Source organism: Ailuropoda melanoleuca, chromosome X (genome assembly GCF_002007445.2).
Source record: "Ailuropoda melanoleuca isolate Jingjing chromosome X, ASM200744v2, whole genome shotgun sequence".
In the NCBI taxonomy this organism is placed as follows: Eukaryota; Metazoa; Chordata; class Mammalia; order Carnivora; family Ursidae; genus Ailuropoda; species Ailuropoda melanoleuca.
The window spans coordinates 108057074-108076510 of record NC_048238.1 but is presented as its reverse complement, the minus strand read 5'-3'; the positions used below and the strand labels follow the sequence as shown (position 1 = coordinate 108076510).

The following is a 19437-nucleotide window of genomic DNA, read 5'->3' as shown; positions in this document are numbered from 1 at the left end:
GCTGCGAGGAGCAGGACGGGGCTGGGGAGGGGTAGGGCAAGTTGGGGGAAAGCTGGGAGGAGGAGCTGGGGCAGGGCTATGGCGGAGCGTGGCGGGCCTGGGCGTGCTGACGGGAGGTGCTGGGGAGGAGCGGGGCGAGCTGAAGTAAAGCTGGGGGCGGGAGCTGGGGCGGGCTGGGGAGGAGCTGGGTGGGACTGGTGATGCAGCTGGGAGGAGGAGCTGTAGGGGAGCGGGGCGGGGTTGGGGCGGAGCAGGGCGGGACTGGTGGGGCGGTTGGGAGGCGGAGCCGGAGGAGTAGGGCGGAACTGGTGATGTGGTTGGGAGGGTCGCTGGGGCGGAGCAGGGCGGAACTGGTAGGGTGGTTGGGTGGAGGAGCTTGGCGGAGCAGGGCGGGATGGTGGGTTGGCTGGGAGGAGGAGCTGGGTGGAGCGGGGCGGGACTGGTGGGTTGGCTGGGAGGAGGAGCTGGGCGGAGTGGGGCGGGACGGTGGGTTGGCTGCTGGGAGAGGAGCTGGGCGGAGCGGGGCGGGACGGTGGGTTGGCTGGGAGGAGGAGCTGGGCTGAGCGGGGCAGGATGGTGGGCTGGCTGGGTGGAGGAGCTGGGCGGAGCGGGGCTGGACTGATGGGTGGTTGGGAGGAGGGGCTGGGCGGAGCGGGGCTGGCCTGATGGGTGGTTGGGAGGAGGGGCTGGGTGATGCGGGGCGGGATGGTGGCTTGGCTGGGAGGAGGAGTTGGGCGGAGCGGGGCGGGACTGATGGGTGTTTGGGAGGAGGGGCTGGGTGATGCGGGGCGGGATGGTGGGTTGGCTGGGAGGAGGAGCTGCGGCGGAGCTGGGCGGAGCTGGAGAGTCGGACCCCGGGAACAGCGCGGGGGCTGAGCAAGGGCGGCTCAGTGGTGGAGGCCAGGCGGTGCCGTTCCGACTCCCGTGACATAGGCGTCCGGTTGGCGCCGCACCGGTAGGCAACAAAGTGGCAGCCCCAGGGTCCTCCGCGACCTCAGGTGACCCTCAGAATGGACCCCAGAGAACGCGAAGGCGGGGTGAGGGCGGGACCTGTAGGTTGAGTCGTGCACCTGGGCGCTGAACTGCCCGCGCGGGCTCTCCTTCCGAGCCACCCTGGGACGGCCAGCGGGGTCCGGAGGGACGGTCTTCATAGGAACATGTTTCGCAGGTGAGAAGAGAAATTCCTCCTCTGTTCCCTGCTGCCCGTCAGACCTGACGTGGGCCAGACAAAGCCAACTTCCCTGTCAGAGCTGTTTCTTGTCCTCTACCTCTCAGTCAGGGGCTCAACACACTCAGTGTCGCTGTGCTTTGCTCCTGGGGTCCCCTTACCCTCACCTTCCTTCCGCATTTGCTTGGTGACCAATTCCTGTGTCCCTGCCTCGCACATGCCCGATCAGAATAAATTCTCCTCTTCCTGTCCCCACTGCTACCTCGTGAGTTCATGCTTGCGGTCCGGGGCTGGTGGCTTTTACCTGAGTCTCCCCACTGGCCTGGGTGCCTCCTGTCTTTCCTCTGCCAGTGGGTCCTCCACATGCCAGCAGTTCAGTTCGGTTTCTTCGCTGCACATCTGTCCTCATCAACCCCGTACTGAAAACACTGGTGAGCCCTTTCCTATTTACACCCCATCACCTCGGGGCCCCGGGAGGGCCTTGCAGTGGCACCAGCTCTCTCTGTCCTTATAGGCCAACACTCTGGGTCACTGTGCTGCGGAGTCCTTGTGCCCTGAGTGCACATACTCTACCATGACTCTCTGCCACCTGGGATGTCCACCTCCTCTTCCCCTGGCCAACTCCTGTCCTCCTTCCAGGCATGACTTTAGCATCCCCTGTACTCCCCCACACCCACGCATCAGGCACTCTTCTCCACCAGTTCTGGTAGCACTCTGTACATTCCTTCCTACTTCCCTTCACTGGGCTCTCATCTCCTAGGGTTGTAACTGTTCTCCAGGAGTCTGTGGCCTCCTCAGGGGCACCGAGTTTCTCACAGGCAAGGACTGTGTCTTCATCACTTCTGTAAGCCAAGTCTTGGGACACGGTAGTCGCACAGAGAGGACTGCTTCGTCTTCCAGTGAGCTGGAAGATTCTTTGTGGAATCTGTAAGAAACAGGAGTGCTAGCTGTGAGGTGAGGGCCAGAGGGTATCTTCATGGAGTTTAGGCCTCAGGGCTGCAGATACTGTCTTCTCCAGGCCATGATTCTGTCCCCATAAGACACCATGTGTTCCTTTTAGAAAGTTCTTGCCATTTTCACCCTTGCTTGTCCCTAGGACATCACCTCTTCTGAGCTCATGGCAACTGCTCAGTACAGAGCTCCTGTCCCCGAAGGCCGGGCTGAGCATTTGCCTTTGCAGTTTCTCATCTTTCTCTCTAGTGCCCTCTGTCCACTAGGCCCCTGGCTGAAGCTGACCCTTCGGAACTGGCCACCAGCGTTCCTCTTGGTGCTCACCACTCTGGCTCTGCCATTCTCTTTGGCCCAGATGTTCTCCTGCCTAGCCGATCCTCTGCTCAGTGCGATCCCTATGCACCCCCTCCCCTCTCTCCTTCCCTGAGCCTGTCACCCATTCTTTCACTTGCCAGGAGGTGCACAGTGCGTGGTGGAGAATGCCACCGCCTCCCCACCCCATGCGCTTCTTTGACATTGAGGCCCAGAGAGGCTTCCAGTTTGTTCCTGCCACATGTTTTGCAGCACCACTGGTCTGGGACCAGCTTGACCCAAATCCCTGGTTTCCCTCACTTCTTGGTAGGTCTGGTTTCCTCTCTGAAGTACCTTTTGCCCATCTTTCTATTGGGTTGCTTGTGGTTTTTGCACCAAGTTGTGGGAGCTCCTTTTTTTTTCTTTTCTTCAAAAAAAATTTTTTTTAAAGCAGACTCCACACCCAATGTGGCGCTTGAACTCATGACCAAGAGTAGCAGTGGGAGCTCTTTTTGAAGTGTGCATCCTAATTCCACCTTGGTTGTTTGTGTCTCAGATTGCTCCTCCTACCCCTCGGACTGGTTGCCTCTTCTCTTTGCAGGCCTGCTTTTGGCTCAGTATTTGCACAGACTCCAAATTATAAGTGACCCCAAAGGTCAGGGAGTGCCCCAGGGCCCTTCCCACTAGAGGCTGCCATCCACCCCCAGACCTGCCACCTGAGAGGAACAGTCCCCAAGAGGAGGTGCCCCAGCATCCAGCACTCCACCCATAAGAAAGGGTCTCTTCTTGTCCCTGTAATACACTTGGTTACTGCTTCGCTTTAGTTCTGTGCCCTGGATTCACACAGGAGAAGCCCTGGGGCAGCTGTGTGGCTGTGGAAAGATGGAGAGCTTTGTTCCTTCTGCTCCAGCACTCCCATTTCACCTCCAGATCCTCATCCGGCCTGTTTCCAAGATGCACACTCCCATAGCCCTGCCTTCCTCTCTCTGTCCCCTGGGCAACTCTGGTTGGTTGTGTCCCTCTCCACATGGCCCAGATCAAGTGGTCCAACCGAAGAAATATACTCATTTCTGGTTTTGATACTGCAAGTGCATGGGAAGAAACTGAACCATGGGGAACCTGCAAACATGGGTGGGCTCCTTGGATGCCACTAGTTAGGTCTGGCGCCTAACAGAATGTGGTACAACAGAGTTGGGACCTTGGGAGTTTCTGTGGGCTTCTGGCATCCCCCACCCTTGCATTTCTATTACAACTTCCTACATCATCTTTCACTGGGCCAGGGAGATGCTCCCTTCCGTGTTTCCATCGCTCCTGAGCTCTTCAGCATTACCTGGAGGCAAGAAGGTTCTCCATTTGGGCATGATTCCCTAGTTCTTTCTCTGTGTTTTTTCTTGGGAGATTTTGATACACCGTGAAGTTGCATTCGTTGCCCACAGAGGGCAGTGTGTGTGCGCATACGCAAAGCTACCTCGATGGGGCTGGTCAGGCTCCTGTCCTCCACAGGGGGAGCATGGCAGGAAGTACAGTGTGTGTTCTGTGGTTAAAAACCTGGGATTGATCTGTGGCACCCTCACCACTACAGTGTGAGGTCCAAGCAAATCACTACCTCTGAGCCTCAATTTCCTTCCTCCGAAAGATGGGCATAATATAACAATCTCCTCCTAAGGAGCAATACTATTTTCCAGTTTACCTCACGGGGGTGAGGGTGACACAAGGTAGTTCCTGTGAGAGTAAAGCATTCTACTACTAATAGACGTTGAAGAGGCGTCTCTGCCCATGAAGGCTTTGCTAAGTAAGAAAAGATATGGGGGTGCTGCCCTGGGCCTTGTAGCCTGCTGATGGGAGATGGGCAGACGCCGAAAACTCTCTAGCTGGTAAAAGAGAAGGAAGAACAGTGACACCATTGGCCCCCAGTCACAAAGCTCCTACAGGATGTGGCCTGATTGGGGTCTCAGGTGCTATGCATGGATTTTGACCAAAGATGTATAGTGGCCCCTGGGGCCATTTGGAAGACATTGTGAACCTACTTGAACTGACAGGGTTTGAGAATTGGGAGCTATATCTGTGCCTGGAATGCATAAAGCTTGGAACCTCTTCCCAGACCTGTATGGGAGTTGATGCCAGCCTGTTGCCTCGGGCGATCTGCTACCCACAATTCCGTCATCCATAAAGCTTTGGTAACCGAAAGTATTTTCATAAGCTTGACCTAAACTCTTTTGGTGGTAAAAGCAAAAGTGGACAACATGAAGCTACTTAGAGAATCCTGAATTTTCTTTATTTCTTTATTTGTCTTATTATTAACACTTGGTGTTAATAGTCATGTGTTTCCCTGCAGTGCTGTCCATGTGTTTGCTAGACGCTGCAAGGGTGTCACGGATTTATGGTCTGTCCACATCACCCTTCTGAATTCTGAAATTCATCTGGCCCTGAGGTTCTGGATGAGACGGTGTGCACGTGTGATGCTAACACCTGTAAGAGCCAACATTTGATGAGGATTTATGGAGGGCCAGGGTTCCTGGGTGTATGTCCTTTCTCCAGCCTTCAGCCAGCAGGGATGCCCTTCCTGGGCCAGGCAGGACTGAGGCCCTCCCTGGTCAACCTGGATGGCCAGATACCTCGCCTGCCAACCTGTGCCATGATGGGAAATCTCATTTGGTACCAACCACAGTTCCCCATGGTGGACGAACACAGAGCCCAAAGTAGGGAGGCCCCTGGGCAAGCACGCGTGTACACTAGTCGTTTTTATTACTGACAGTCTGCCCACAGCCTTGCTTTAGGCAGTCCTGAGCCCCGTGCTGTCTCCCAGTGCTGTCACACCGAGTCTGGGCCCACTACCATGATTTTGGGGTACCGTATGATTCAGAGTTGGATTTCGAGATGAAGGTAATGACGCAGGCAGCTGGGTGGCCTCAGATGGCCGGCTGCTGCTTTTGTAGCAGCTCTTTGCTGGTGTCGATGGGGAGGCATGGCTGGAGGACAGCGGCAGAGAGGGCACCGCTCAGCCTGTGCCAGTGACTCTTACATGGGCCTCTGCCCGAGAAGCCTGTGGTCCTCTCTGGACAGGATGATAAGATGCCAGAAAGCAGCTTGCCCGGGCCAGTCTTCAGGGGTCTTGTTTTCATTCATCGTGTCTATTTGTTTTCTTGAGGGATTTTCCCCCCTCCCCTTGAGGTATCTTGACTGGAGAGCTCATGTCTTACAGCCAACATGGGTGAACATCTAGGAGGTGGGGTGGCAAGGCCAGGTGAGGCCCGACAGCCTGGAGGCCGATGCAGGCAGCACGGGGCCTGGCACATGGTGAGTGCCCACCGCAGGGTAGTGCTTCGAGGTCACACTTGGCTTTGTTCGTTGTCTCCCTCTTCACCAAAGCAGTACTGAGCAGAGAGCCTAAGTGAGGGAGCGGGCCTGGAGTCCTAGCACAGTCAGTCTTTGTCACTGGCAAGCTGTGAGACCTTAGCTTGCCTCCCTTTTCTCCTCATGTGAAAGGATAGTAGGACCCACAGCCAGAGCTGTTGGGATGTAAACTTCAGGCAGCAGCATCCAGTTAACACCCACTGCATCCTTGGTGGCTAATAATATTCTCATTAGAATTAATGTGGACCCTGAATTGCCAAGTGCATGTGTTCCCTGAGCAAAATTAGGGTTTTCTGCCAGCCGAGATCTGGAAGCCCTCTTTTGCTTTCCCACCTTGCTTCTGTGCCTCAGCGACCCTCCATGTACCCTGGTTGCCTGTGAAGACATGCGGTGATCATCATCACGGCACAAGGCTGAGCAGCCCAGACCAGCGCCCCAGCCTGTGGATATCTGTGGCAGCATGAGTGACACTGTGGCTAGGAAGCCAGGGTTTAGGTTCTGGCTCTTTTGGCTGTGCGACCTGAGCCAGTGATGCCCCTTGTCCAAGCCTCAGTCTGAGCATCTATGTGCTGGAGCCAATAGCCGTGCCCAGTCCCTGGGGTAGCCATGAGGACTCACAGAGCTGAAAATTCTGGAATAGATTTGGTGCACAAAGATGTTGTGGGAAAGAGAAGCAAGACAGTGGTGTTGGGGTCTTTTGTCTCACTTGGTGCCCCCCCCCAGCTGACAATGGCACAGAAGTGCCGAAAGCCACCCCACTGCCAGCCGGCCAGCCTGTGCCTCTGGGTAGGCTGGGATCTGGGACTCCATGGGCCGGAGGCCAGCCAGGCAAGCCTAACCTGTGACACACAGCTCCTATTTATTAAGTGCCTGCTGGAGGCTGGGAAGGGGCCCCTAGGTGATCTCTCTGTGGGATTCACCTTTCCAGGTGAGGCCCAGAGAAGTTTAGCAGTGGGCGAAGTCCACACTGCAGGAGCTAGGGTTGAAATAGCTCAGTCTGATGGCAGAGCCCATGCTCTTTCAACTGCCCCATCATGTGGCCACTCAACCCCCTGCCACTCAAGGCTCGGACCAGAAGTTCCAAGGCTTTGCTCCCGCCCAGGATTCAAAGGCAGCACTTGGGCCCCAAGATTCAATGAAGAGAAATCCCCACTTTGAGGAGTTTTGAAGACTTTAAATGTGAGCAACATATGCCCTTCAGCAAGAACCCCCTTTGGTATGACTGCCCCCCCTGAGTATTTTCGTTGGTCCCATAGAGACCCTTAGAGAAGTCTTCCATATTGACAGACTTTTTAATGATGTTACAGAAAAATTGCATCCCACCAGCTCCACAAAGCGTAATGCCCACAGCTTCCCAAATGCTACCATTCAAGTAAAAAGCAGATGACTGCGTGTGCTCTACACAGACGTCATGTCTTGGTAAAGACAGAATTGAAATTCTTGGCAAAACCTGTCATCTCTCTCAGTAATTAACCTCGTGTCATAGCAAACAAGGGCTGATTTTCCTCATCGAGCCAGTAAAGTTGCTCTCCTACTACCCTTTTTGGTATAAACTATTGACTTCATGAGGGCATCTGTTGTACAAGGCACATGGTAATTTGGTGCACCTCTGAAGATGTCTTCTGTGCTTCTGTGTTTTATCCCTTGGCGGTGTCATATTTCAGGCTGTCTTTAGCTGTCCCTTCTATCAATGCATGGATTCACGCCTGAAGTGTGTTTCATAGGACACCAGGAGAAGGGCCCCCGGAGGAACACCACCAAAGCCTTGCAGTGTTTCCCAGTCTGATTGGTCTTCTGGCTTTCACTTCAGAAGTGCTGGAAGCAGTGGGGGTTGCTTTGGCCATCCATCTGTGGGCTCCCCTTTGCAAGAAGCATCTGCTTGTCAGAGCCTGAGAGTGCAGGCTGGCAATGCCTGGTGGCCTTCTGGGCTCTGCCTGCAGACCCAGAGACCAGAAGCCCCTCCCCTCGCACAGAAAGCCTTCCACGATGAGAGATGGGAGTCCTTTTTTATTCCCAGAGAGCTGTCATTGTTTCCCTTCCCTGAGGTTCTTTGTAAAGCTGGATCTGGGGGAATACGCAGAAATTCTCCCTAAATCCAAGCCGGAAGAGGGAGTGACCAAATGTAAACTCCTTATCCAGATGAATGCAGCACAAATGAAAAAGAACCAGTCATACCTCACTCAGTGACAGAACGATGCTTACAAATATCTGATTAGGCATTAACATTTTACTCATTTTGTTTTAAGCTTATGCTTTACACAAAACATGTATTTTTTTTTAAGATTTTATTTATTTATTTGACAGAGATAGAGACAGCCAGCGAGAGAGGGAACACAAGCAGGGGGAGTGGGAGAGGAAGAAGCAGGCTCATAGCAGAGGAGCCTGATGTGGGGCTCGATCCCACAACGCTGGGATCACGCCCTGAGCCTAAGGCAGACGCTTAACCGCTGTGCCACCCAGGCGCCCCAAAACATGTATTTTTGAGGAAATGAATCACCTAGGAAACAGTGCTAGCAAACAGTGGCACTTGGGCGACCCCTGGTGGAAGCCTTTTAGAAATGCTTTGCTTCCTGGCTCCAACATGGGGAGGGTTGCTCACTCCAAGCCTTGCCTGTCCACCCAACCTGGGCTGCGCTGGCAGAATCCATGGATAGCAAGATGGAAAAGTCTGGGCTCGAAAAGAAAAAGAGAGAGGAGGGGAGGGAAGGGAAATATTGCTTACAGGATAATGCAAACTGTCCGGAGGCAAATGGGACTGTGACTAATCCCTTCCGTGTGAGAACTTCGTCTTGCCTTGTAAAGTCTTTGGCTCAGTATATGGCCCAGGGTAGGAGCTCAGCAACTGTTAAGGCTGCAGTGATGCCCAGCCCCCCCTCTACCTCTCATGCTCCACGGGGCTTCTACTGCAACAGAATCAGATGCTGGTTGTGGTCCGATTCACTTTCACCCCCTTGGGCCCCCAGCTAGGGGCCAGGCTGTTACTGCTGCATCACAACCCTGGGGCCAGCCCAGACCCAGGCCTGTCCATCTGGCCCTCCTCAGGCAGTTGGAGAACAGACTCCCAGAGACACACACCTTGAGACAGCCACTTCCAGGAACAGGGCCCTTGGTGCCCGGCATATTTGGTGGCAGTCAAAGCCCACATCAGGCTCCTCAGAACCATTTCACACGCCCACAGAGACCAGGGCCCTGCCTGCCTCTTGGCTGAGTCCAGCCTGGGCCACTCTGCCTTTTCATCCAGGTAATTTTGATCATGCTTCTCATTCCAGTGATCCTTTGGAACCCAATAAGCAGTACTAGCCCTGGGGATACAGCAGTGAGTCGAAGGTGCAAGGCCTGCCCTCAAGGAGTGCCCACCCGAAGACCTTGGATCTGGAATGAGAGAGAAGCCTTGAAATCTCCCCTGAATCCCCAGGCTTCTGCTATGGTAAGGTATTGTGTAGTATTGACCAGGGTACTGATGTGTGCTGCCCTCAGCCCTTGGAGTTAGGGCCAAAAATGGGAGTGCAGTGGAAGTCCAAGGGCAAGGGACTTGTGCTCCCTTGCTGGACTGTCCCCTGGAAAATGCACAGAGTCCTAGAATTCTCCTTACACTGGATCAGCAGGGCTCAGCTGCAGATGTGCCTGAGGCAGCCTCCTGAACTTCCTGTGGTACTAAAGTGGCACGAGAAAGCAGCTGGATTTCCCTGTTCCCCAAAGAAGGATGTGGAAATCGTGTGTGTGTGTATGTGTGTGTGTGTGTGTGTGTGTGTGTGTGTGAGAGAGAGAGAGAGAGAGAGAGAGAGAGAGACCCTCCAAAGAATGTCACAGTGGAAAGTAGTGTGGACTGCATACCAGGTTAGGCTGACCCCTCATTGGGAGCCAGCAGGAAGGGGTGCTACCTCAGGGCAGGGTAATATTGCAGGCTGTGGCGGACGCTGGCATGGACAGTTACCAAAGACAAGGAGCAAGTGTGCTTGCTCGCTCTCTTCCAATGCCGTGAAACTCTGCCTCACAGAATTTAGGTGATAGCCTGGGGCCAAGAAGGAGAAAATCCTGAATTGCTTGATAACGATAATTGGTAATTAAAAAGAAAACCTTGAAGTAACTGGAAAAATGTGGACTTGACTAGATTAAATTGTCTGTTATCTGATGGAATTAAGGCTGAAGATAGGGCTCATCTGTGGTAGGCAGAAGTCTGTATAGCCCTCAAGCTTCCTACCCCCATAGTGTACATGTCCTCGTATAATCCCCTCCCTTATTGCTTATCAGGAATAGAACATAGCAAGGGTGAAGGGATTTTGCAGATATAATTACAACCCCTAATCAGTTGACTGTGAGTTAATCAGAAGGGAGATTATCCTGGGTGGGTCTGACCTAATCAGATGAGCCTTTCAAAAGAGGCTGAAGTTACAGCAGTCCCTGGGCTGGCATGAAGAAGCAAACCACCAGGTTGTGAGAGCACCAATGAGAGGGTCGTCTGGCAAGGAGCTGTGAGTAGTCTCTAGGACCTGAGAGTGGCCCTGGGCCAATGGCCACCTGGCAAAGGGGACCTCCACCTTCCATCCACAAGGACCTGAATTCTGCCAACAGCATAAGCCTGGAAGAGAACCCAGAGCTTCCGATGAGAACACAACCCCGGGGGTATATTGATTACAGCCTTGTGAACCTGAGCTGGACAAAAGGCCCAGCTAAGCTGCAGCCAGACTTCTAACCTATGGAAACTATGAGGTACGAAATGGGTGTTGTTTCCAGCCACTAAGATTGGGGTCATTTGTTGCACAGCACTTACAGATCCCTGTCTTTCCTTCAGTGGGGGCTCTAGCAGCTGGCTCACAGGCTGGCTTGGCACCCTGAGTCCTGCCATTATCCTGGGCAACTTCGGTGTCTACCTGGGCAGCCTGTGCTATGCAAAGCCCCTCGATTTCTTCCTCACCTCTGACAACCTCTCTTCCTCTCCACCTCACCGCCCCCCCCCATTCAAGGCCATATCCTAGACCTTTTTGTCATCGGGATCTGTTTCACCTCACGTGTCTTAAACTTCAGGAGCCCACTCTGACCAAAACCAGTTCTCTTACACCCTCAGTGTTAACCCTTGTCACCCAAACTGCTTTCTCACTGGCCTTCTCCACTTGTTGTCACTCTTGTCCTGCTGCTGCTCCTTCCTGCCCAACAAAACACATGCACTCGTGGCTCGCGCTGTGCCAACTGGTGCATGTAATTTTCTATCTCCGCCGACCTTCTGCACAGCCCATCCATCTCATCGTGTTCGAAATGTTTTTAAGTTGTATTAGTTTTTTGGGCTGCTGTGATTGAGCACCACAAACTTAAGTGGCTTAGAACAATGGAAATGTGTTGTCTTACAATTCTGGAAGCGAGAAGTCTGACATTAAGGTGCTGGCGGAGCCATGCTTCCTCTGAAACTGCTAGCGGAAGGATCCTTTCTTGCCTCTTCCAGCTTCTGGTGGTTTACTGCCAAGTTTTGCCATTGCTTGACTTGGAGATGCACCACTCCAATCCTCCGAATTCACGTGAATATCTGCCTTCTGTGGGTGCTTGTGTTTGTGTTCAAATTCCCCCTTTTTATAGGGATTTCAGTCAGACTCCGTCCCATCTTAATGACCTCATTTTAACTCGATTACCTAGTCAAGATCCTATTTCCAAATAAGGTCAGATGCTGAGGTTTCAGGGGTTAGGACTCTGACAAATCTTTTTATTTGGTGTGGGGGTGGGAGTAGGGGTATACAATTCAACCCATAACAAGTCAAAGAGAACAAAAAGTGTATAATGCAAAGCAAAGGGCCCGTGCCATACCCCTCAGCATCTCTATTCTCATTTTGAGTATTTCTAGTTTCAGTTCTTCTAGTAGTTTGCCTCTGTCTGGATAAAACACTATGCTTATATTTATATCAACTTTTTATGTTAACTTTAGACATTCTCAGCTGACTTCCTGTGGTGACAGAGGAGATTATAGTTCACTCATTGTTTCCTCATATTTTAAACTTTTGACTGCAGTAATCGATCCAAAGTACATAAAGTAGTATACTAAAGCCCAGTGCTCATCACTGAAATTTATCAGTTATTGACTCACGACCAATTTCGTCTCTCCCTACCATTCTCCCTTCTCTTAATATATAGATCACTATTTCCAGGTTTTCTATTGGTTCCTTTGTATCTTTAAATAATATTCCTATGCCTCGATGTTTCTTCGCATCAACTGGGGACCATAACTATCGGTCTTCTACTTTGCAGTGATGATATTAATGAGCCAACTCTTTCCTCCACTTCTCTTCTTCCCTTCCTCCTCCCAACTGTCTGACAGTTGCTGCAGGTCAGGTCCCCAGGGGCGAATGTGCAGGAGTTTCTTAGGGAGTTGTCTCAGGATTAACACCTGTTGAAGGGAAGGGAAGAGACTGGATGGATGGAGAAGGTGGGCTGTGATGCAGTCTCAAAACATGCTCTGGTCCATCTCCTGGGGAGCTCTGAAGCTGGCATGGCCTTGTGACGACGAGGCTGTGGGCTTCCTGAGGACTGGTGTGACTTAGTCAAGGTGGCTGTTTTCATCCAACGCACTTCCCGAGGAGGGCTGACAGCAGCTGACAGCACTCGAGCCAGCTAGGGAAATAAGAATCTTGGTCTTGAGGGAGTTCTGAGCAGCGCATCACAGCACCACCACAGATGTGTGTGTACTTTTCCATTGTTCATTGCTCTTTACCTGTAATTAAGTTTTCTGGGCTTTGTTGCACATTGATTCTCAAAGTTGAAATGCAAACAACTGTGCAGTATTGTGACAGTGGTCATATTATTCCTTACAGTTCAATGTAGGGTTAGGATGCCATTCCCATTTCTTTTTTCAATTGAAGGACAGTTGACATGCAGTGTTATATTAGTTTCAGGTGTATAACATAGGGATCGGACAATTCTGTCCATTACTCAGTGCGCACCATGAGAAGTGCAGTCCCCATCTGTCACCATGCAAGGTTATTACAGTATTATTGACTCTATTCCATGTGCTGTACTTTTCATCTCCATGACTTATTTATTTTATAACCAGAAGTTTGTACCTCTTCATCCCCTTCACCATCCCCCCACCCCTCCTCTCTAGTGACCACCAGTTTGTTCTCTGTATTTGAGTCTGCTTCTGTTTTTATTTTGTTTGTTTGTTCATTGATTTTTGTTTCCGATTCCATTTCTATAGTTAGTCGTGACCCCCTTGCTGCTCAAGTGGCAGTGTTCAAATGGAATCTCCTCTTTTGTACCTTTTACTTTGGTTCCAAATCTTACCACATTCTCCTTTGTGTTATATTAAACTCTGACTTTCTTTTATAGTTTTGTTTTTCCTGGAATTTCTGACTGAATTTTTATTTGTAGAAGGGAGAAAGAACAAAAGCCTTCTTCTAGCCATAGCCCTAATATCTTTGAGCTTCTTTTTCTATGTATGTCCTGAAATGCCTCCTATTCTTCTTCTTGGAGGTCACTGACTTCTGTTTCAATTTGAACTGGTTGCTTAATATTTGGACAGAAACTTTTAGAGACTTTTGGTGTTTTGTATTGTTTTAGGCATTCTATGATTTTAGCATATATTTTTCTTCCAGTGTCTCAGTTATATTCTCTATTGGATGCAATTTTCTGGACATCTTCCTCCCAGTCTCTAGCCTTCTGTTTCAATCTGGATTCCTTACCCTCTAGGTCTGCTGCACAGTTGTCACACTGGAGAATTGCCTAAATAAATACGTATGATTAATAACTTAACATAATTATATTTAATGTAATTAATATCTATAATTTCCTAATTGTATATACATACATATTAGCTATGGTGGTAGTAGTAATGATGTTGTTCTTCCATACTTCCTTCAGTTGTTAGAGTGTATCTTCAAGAAGCCTTGGAAGAAAGGGTCAGGTAGGGGTTGAGTTTTTGAATTCTTGCATGTCTGGAGAAGTCTTCATTCTCTTCCCTGTTTGACAGTTTGGCTATGTCTAAAACCTCATGCTGAAATTCTATATAATTTTTAATCTCTGAAAGCTTTTAGAATCTTTTCTTATCCTTGGTGCTCCGAACTTTCACAAAACTATGCATACCTTGGGTATGCTTTCATTCATTGTACTGGGAACGCAAAGAAGTCATTACAGTCTGAATTCAGTTTTTTTCTTTAGCTCTGAAGTTGTTTTTCTAATATGTCCTTAATAATTTCCTCCTGTCCATTTTTCTCTTTTCCATCTATAACTATAGAAGATGTTGGTCTTCCTAATTGACTCATATTTTGTTTCATATTTCCTAGACTGCATTTTACCTTATTGTATTGAAGCATAACGTTCAGTAAAGTGTACACATCTTAGGTGTGGAGCATATTTTGTTTCATGTAATCACTAATCAGATAAAATATTAGAACATTTCCAGCACCCCTATGGATGTCCTCATGCCCCACTCCTCGTCAGTACCTTCCCCAAAAGTAACCACTATTCTGACCTTATCACCATAGATCAGTTTTGCTGTTCTAGAACTTCATGTATATGTAATTGCACACTAGGTACTTTTATTTTTTTGTGTCTAGCTACTCTCAATCAACATATTTGTGGAATTCAACATATTTGTTGCATGTATGGGTAGTTTGTTCTGTTTTATTGCTGCATCATATTCCATTTTGTGATTATACCACAGTTGGTCTATCCAAATTATTGGACACCGTTGAGGGACCTTTGAGTTGCTTCCAATTTGGGGCTCTTGTGAATAATGCTCCTCTGAATTGTATGTGTCTTTTGGTGGCCATGAGTACTTATGTGTTTTGGGTATATGCATTGGAGTATCATTGTTGGTTCATAGGGTAGGCACGTGTTCAGCTCTAGCTTTAGTAAATACTGCCACAGAGTTTTCCCGAGAGGTTGTATCCGTTCACGCTGCTGCAAGCAAGTAGGGGAGTTTGAAGTGCTCCACGTTCTTGTCAGCACTTGGTGGTGTTGTCCTTTCCTGGATTTCTGTTCTATGTTTTTAAAGTTCCTTTCAACTTGGCTTTTCGATTCTTCTATTGAATTTTTAATTTTGCCATTATAGTTTTAATTTCAAGTGATCTTTCATGTTCGATAATATTTTTTCATAGCAATCTGTTTTTGTTTTATATATTCCATATCTTCTCAGATCTTTCTGAGGATATTAATAAAAGAAAAAGTATTTTTTAAAAGATTTTATTTAAATTCAAGTTGGTTAACATGTAGTGTATTATTAGTTTCAGGGGTAGAATTTAGTGATTCATCAGTTGCGTGTAATACCCAGTGCTCTTTCCATCAAGTGCCCTCCTTAATGCTTGTCACCCAATTACCCCATCCCCCACCCACCTCCCCTCCAGCAACCCTCAGTTTGTTCCTTATAGTTAAGAGTCTCTCTCTCTCTCTCTTTTTAAAATATTTTATTTATTTATTTGAGAGAGAGAGAGTGAGCAAGAGAGAGAGCACAAGAGTAGAGGGAGAGGGAGAAGCCGATTCCTCCTCTGAGCAAGGAGCCTGACGCAGGGCTTGATCCCAGGACCTGAACTGACTTAGCTGACTGAGCCACCCACGCACCCCTAGTTAAGAGTCTCTTCTGGTTTGCCTCCCTCTCTGATTTCATCTTGTTTTATTTTTCCTTCCCTTCCTCTATGTTCATCTGTTTCGTTTCTTAAATTCCCCATGAGTGAAATCATATGGTATTTGACTTATTTCACTTAGCATGATACACTCTAGTTCCATCCATGTTATTGCAGATGGCAAGGTTTCATTCTTTTTGATGGCTGAGTAATATTCTGTTTGTGTGTGTGTGTGTGTGTGTGTGTGTGTGTGTGTGATAAAGAGAGAGAGAGAGAGAGATATTCTATATCACATTTTCTTTATCCGTTCATCCATCGACAAACATCTGGGCTCTTTCCATAGTTTAGCTATTGTGGACATCACTGCTATAAACATTGGGGTGCAGGTGCCCCTTTGGATCACTACATTTGTAGCTTTGGGGTAAAAACCCAGTATTGCAATTGCTGGGTCATAGGGTGGCTCTATTTTCAACTTTTTGAGGAACCTCCATACTGTTTTCCAGAGTGGCTGCACCAGTTTGCATTCCCACCAACAGTGTAAGAGGGTTCCCCTTTCTCTGCATCCTCGCCAACATCTGTCGTTTCCTGACTTGATTTTAGCCATTCTGACCGGCGTGAGGTGGATCTATTGTGGTTTTGATTTGTATTTCCCTGATGGCGAGTGATGTGGAGCATTTTTTCATGTGTCTGTTGGCCATTTGCATGTCTTCTTGGAGAAATGTCTGTTCATGTCTTCTGCCCATTTCCTGACTGGATTATTTGTTTTTTGGGTGTTGAGTTTGAGAAGTTCTTTATAGATTTTGGATAGTGAGCCTGCCAGGTGCCCCAGTAACAGGTATTTTTGTTTGTCCTTTTTAAATTGTTCTTTTCTGTCCCTTAATCATCTGTTTCCTCTAGGGCCAGTTTGCTATTTCTATTTCTTGTTATTTCTCTGTCATCTTGTATGCCGTCCTCAAATATTTAGCCTTTCTTTGTTGTCTGATTATGCTTACGAATGAGACTGACTGGCAGCTCTGTGGCCATGGGACTTACTGATTTGCAGTAAGCCGACAGTTTTGTGGGGGCCCACCAAAATGTCATAATATGGAGAGTTGGGGGTTTTTTCTGGTGGTTTCAATACCCACTCCAGCTTTCCTAGTCTTTCCCACTTTATTCAATTTATTTAGAGAAGAACCCTTCATTTTCCATTCTTGGGTTAAAGGCTTTGGGGCCTTCTTTGGGGAGATTAACATCCACATAGAAACCTTCAATTAATCTCTCTGGTTTAAATCCCATTCCTTCCTTCTACCCTCTGATACCTGCTCTCTGTGAGTTGGGGGACTGGCTAGGCCAAGTCTGCTCCCTCCTTAGCTGAATTCCCTTTGTAGGTATTCTAGGCTGTGACTTCATTGATCTCCACTGTGGCAGCTTCAAGAAATTTTGTGGAATTCTTAAGCCGTTGCAGACTCCCTCCCATCTTTTCTTTAAATTGAGATAAAATTCACGTAAGACAAAATTACCCATTTTAAAGTGAACAATTCAGTGGCATTTAATGCATTCACAATGTTGTACAATCAGTGCCTCTATCTAGTTCCAGAACATTTCCATCAGCCCCAAAGCAGACCCCATACATGTTCAGCAGTTGCTCCCCATCCCCTTTTCCAACACCTGGCAACCGTCTGTGTGTGTTCTCTCTATAAATTTACCTACTCAGAATATTTTATATAAATGGAATTATACAATATGTGACACTTTGTGTTTGGCTTCTTTCCATTAGCATGATGCCTTCAAGAGTCCTCCGTATTGCAGAATGCACCAGGGCTCCATGTCTTCTTCATGGCTGCATCATATTCCACTGTGTGGCTAGGCCACAATTCATTTATCTGGTGATGGACATTTCGGCTGGTTCTAGCTTTGGCTGTTGTGAATAGTGCTGTTATGAACATGCATGTACACAAATTTGTTTGAGTACCAGTTTTCCAGCCGTTTGGGTATATATCTAAGTGCAGACCTGCTGAGTCCTATGGTAATTTTATGTTTAACTTTTTATGGAACTGCAAAACTGTTGCCACCGCAGCTGAGTCCTTCTGTGTTCCCACCAGCAATGCATAAGGGTTCCGGTTTTTCTCTACATCCCACCAGCACTTGTAATTATAACAGTTTTTGATAATAGCCATCTTAGTGGGGGTAAAGTGCTACTTCTTTGTGGCTCTGATTTACACTTCCCTAAGAACTGATGAACTTGAGCATCTTTTCCCATTCTTTCTGTCGAGTTATACTGTTTTTGTTCCTTCATGATTATTTTAAAGGGAGGAAGAGGCGTGGTGAGCAGAGGGATGTGCCACCTAAACCCCCTTCTGGTGAAGGCCTTCTCGCCCCAGTGGCTGAGAGGGCACCTCCTTCAGGGCTTTCCGCCCCTTCAGGGCTTGCCACAGCTGCAGAGAGCCACCCTGCCCAAGCTCGGACCCCTCCCAGGGTGGCTGTGTTCAGTGACTTACAAAGGTGATGTATAAATATCTGGCCATCTTGGCCTAACTTGAGACAACTCTGAAGGGCTGTTCTAGTTCTAGACTGGCCCATGGGGTTGGCCAGGGCCTGTATCATAGCTCAACTGCCGCTTCTTCCCACTCTCCCTTCTCATCCTTTCTACATGTATTTCTCCCAAAGGCACTCGCCAACGGATATCCTGCACACTTAAATCTGTCTTAGAGTCAGCTTTCTGAGGAATGCAACCAATACAAGACAATAAATGCCTATGTCTGGTTCACTGACTCAAACTGGAGGTGGAACCAATATTTATTTCTTTACTATACCAGGAGAGTGTTTAATACTTGCTTATACATATTGTATGTAGAAAGATTGGGGCTGTTTTCTTTGGATGCCCCTATTAAATTCGTGTAGGCACTGAGCTACAAAGTAGTGCCAATCTGGAGACATGGGAGGCCTGATTTTATGATGCTCTTAGCTACATATTTTCACTTTTAGGGAAACCAGGTTACTCCCTTAAGAGCTTCTCAATGAGCTGAAGCCACTGTGTGAACGGCCTTGCTATTTAGGAGCGTGTTTCACATTTTGGTCTGTTGGGGTATGTTAAATAAGTACTTGGGAAAAAAAATATTTGCTGTGTTTTCCTTACATGGGACTTTGTGAGTGAGTCTTCAGCTTTTGCTTTCATGTCTTCTGCATTGTGTTTCCCTCTACTTCTGCATTTCCTCCTCCAAGCCTCTCTGGTTGCCCTGTAAGTTCATCTCAGCTGTGTCTGTGGCCTCCTGGGCTTTGTTGGAACATGAAAGACATCCCCTTTTCCCTCCATCTTGTCTTTGATTATGGCCATAGCTAGACTGGGGACAGAGAGGCCATCCTTTCTGCCCAGAATTGTGTTGCCATCGCATGCCCTGGCTGCATTCCCTTCTGGAGTTCAGAGTCCTCTGTCAAGCTCATGTGGTTGTTGGCCGAATCCATTTCTTTGTGGTTCTAGGACCACGTTCTCAACTTCCTACTGGCTGTGGCTGGAGGCCCCCCTCGGGTCACAAAGGCCCTCCAAAGTTCCCTGCCATGTGGCCCTCTCCAGGGGCAGTTATGGTATGGCTTTTCCAAGACCAGCAGGAGAAGTCTCTTGTGTGTGCTAGCAAGATGGACTCATACATACAGCAGAATGTAGTCACGGATGTGAAATACTCTCTCACCTTCTCCATATTCTATTGGTTAGAAGCTCAGGTTCTGCCCACACCCAAAGGGAGGGGATTATACAAAGGCGTGACTCCTTGGCGGTCACCTTTGGGTGTGTCCACCACAGCTGTCCGTCAAGCTGTTCACCCTTATTCAAATCTAAACTCTCCCAGAGAGATACAGATGAGCCTCCATCTCAAATGCATCATACACCCCATATCTGGCCCCTCATATCTGCCACTAGAGGCCCAGCTGTTCAATGGAACAGGCTTTCCAGCTGCTCCTTCTTGATGTACTCCAGCACCTCAGCAGTACTTCGGAGGGCGCTCGGATCGACGTTGGGGTGGATGAACTTATCTTCACATCCAGCTGCTTCCTCCGGAGAAACTTTTCTTTCTGACAAATCAGAAGTCCACCGGTGTGACAGCGATCTGGTTATGCTGCTGTCCTCCTCCCCACAGATTGTGCACTCCTTGGGGTGGAGGG

General features: G+C 48.8%; 1 long non-coding RNA gene across 2 annotated transcripts; it reads left to right on the top strand.

Annotated features, from left to right (window-relative positions):
- Window positions 1-691: 691 nt before the first annotated feature.
- On the top strand, window positions 692-14921 carry LOC117797513. 2 transcript variants are annotated; one of them, XR_004622525.1, is made up of 3 exons: window positions 692-1168; window positions 9034-9191; window positions 10337-14921. It is a non-coding gene; the product is annotated as an uncharacterized LOC117797513 (long non-coding RNA). The 2 variants fall into 2 exon arrangements; XR_004622524.1 differs by having other exon boundaries at window positions 10317-14921.
- The last annotated feature ends 4516 nt before the right edge of the window (window positions 14922-19437 follow it).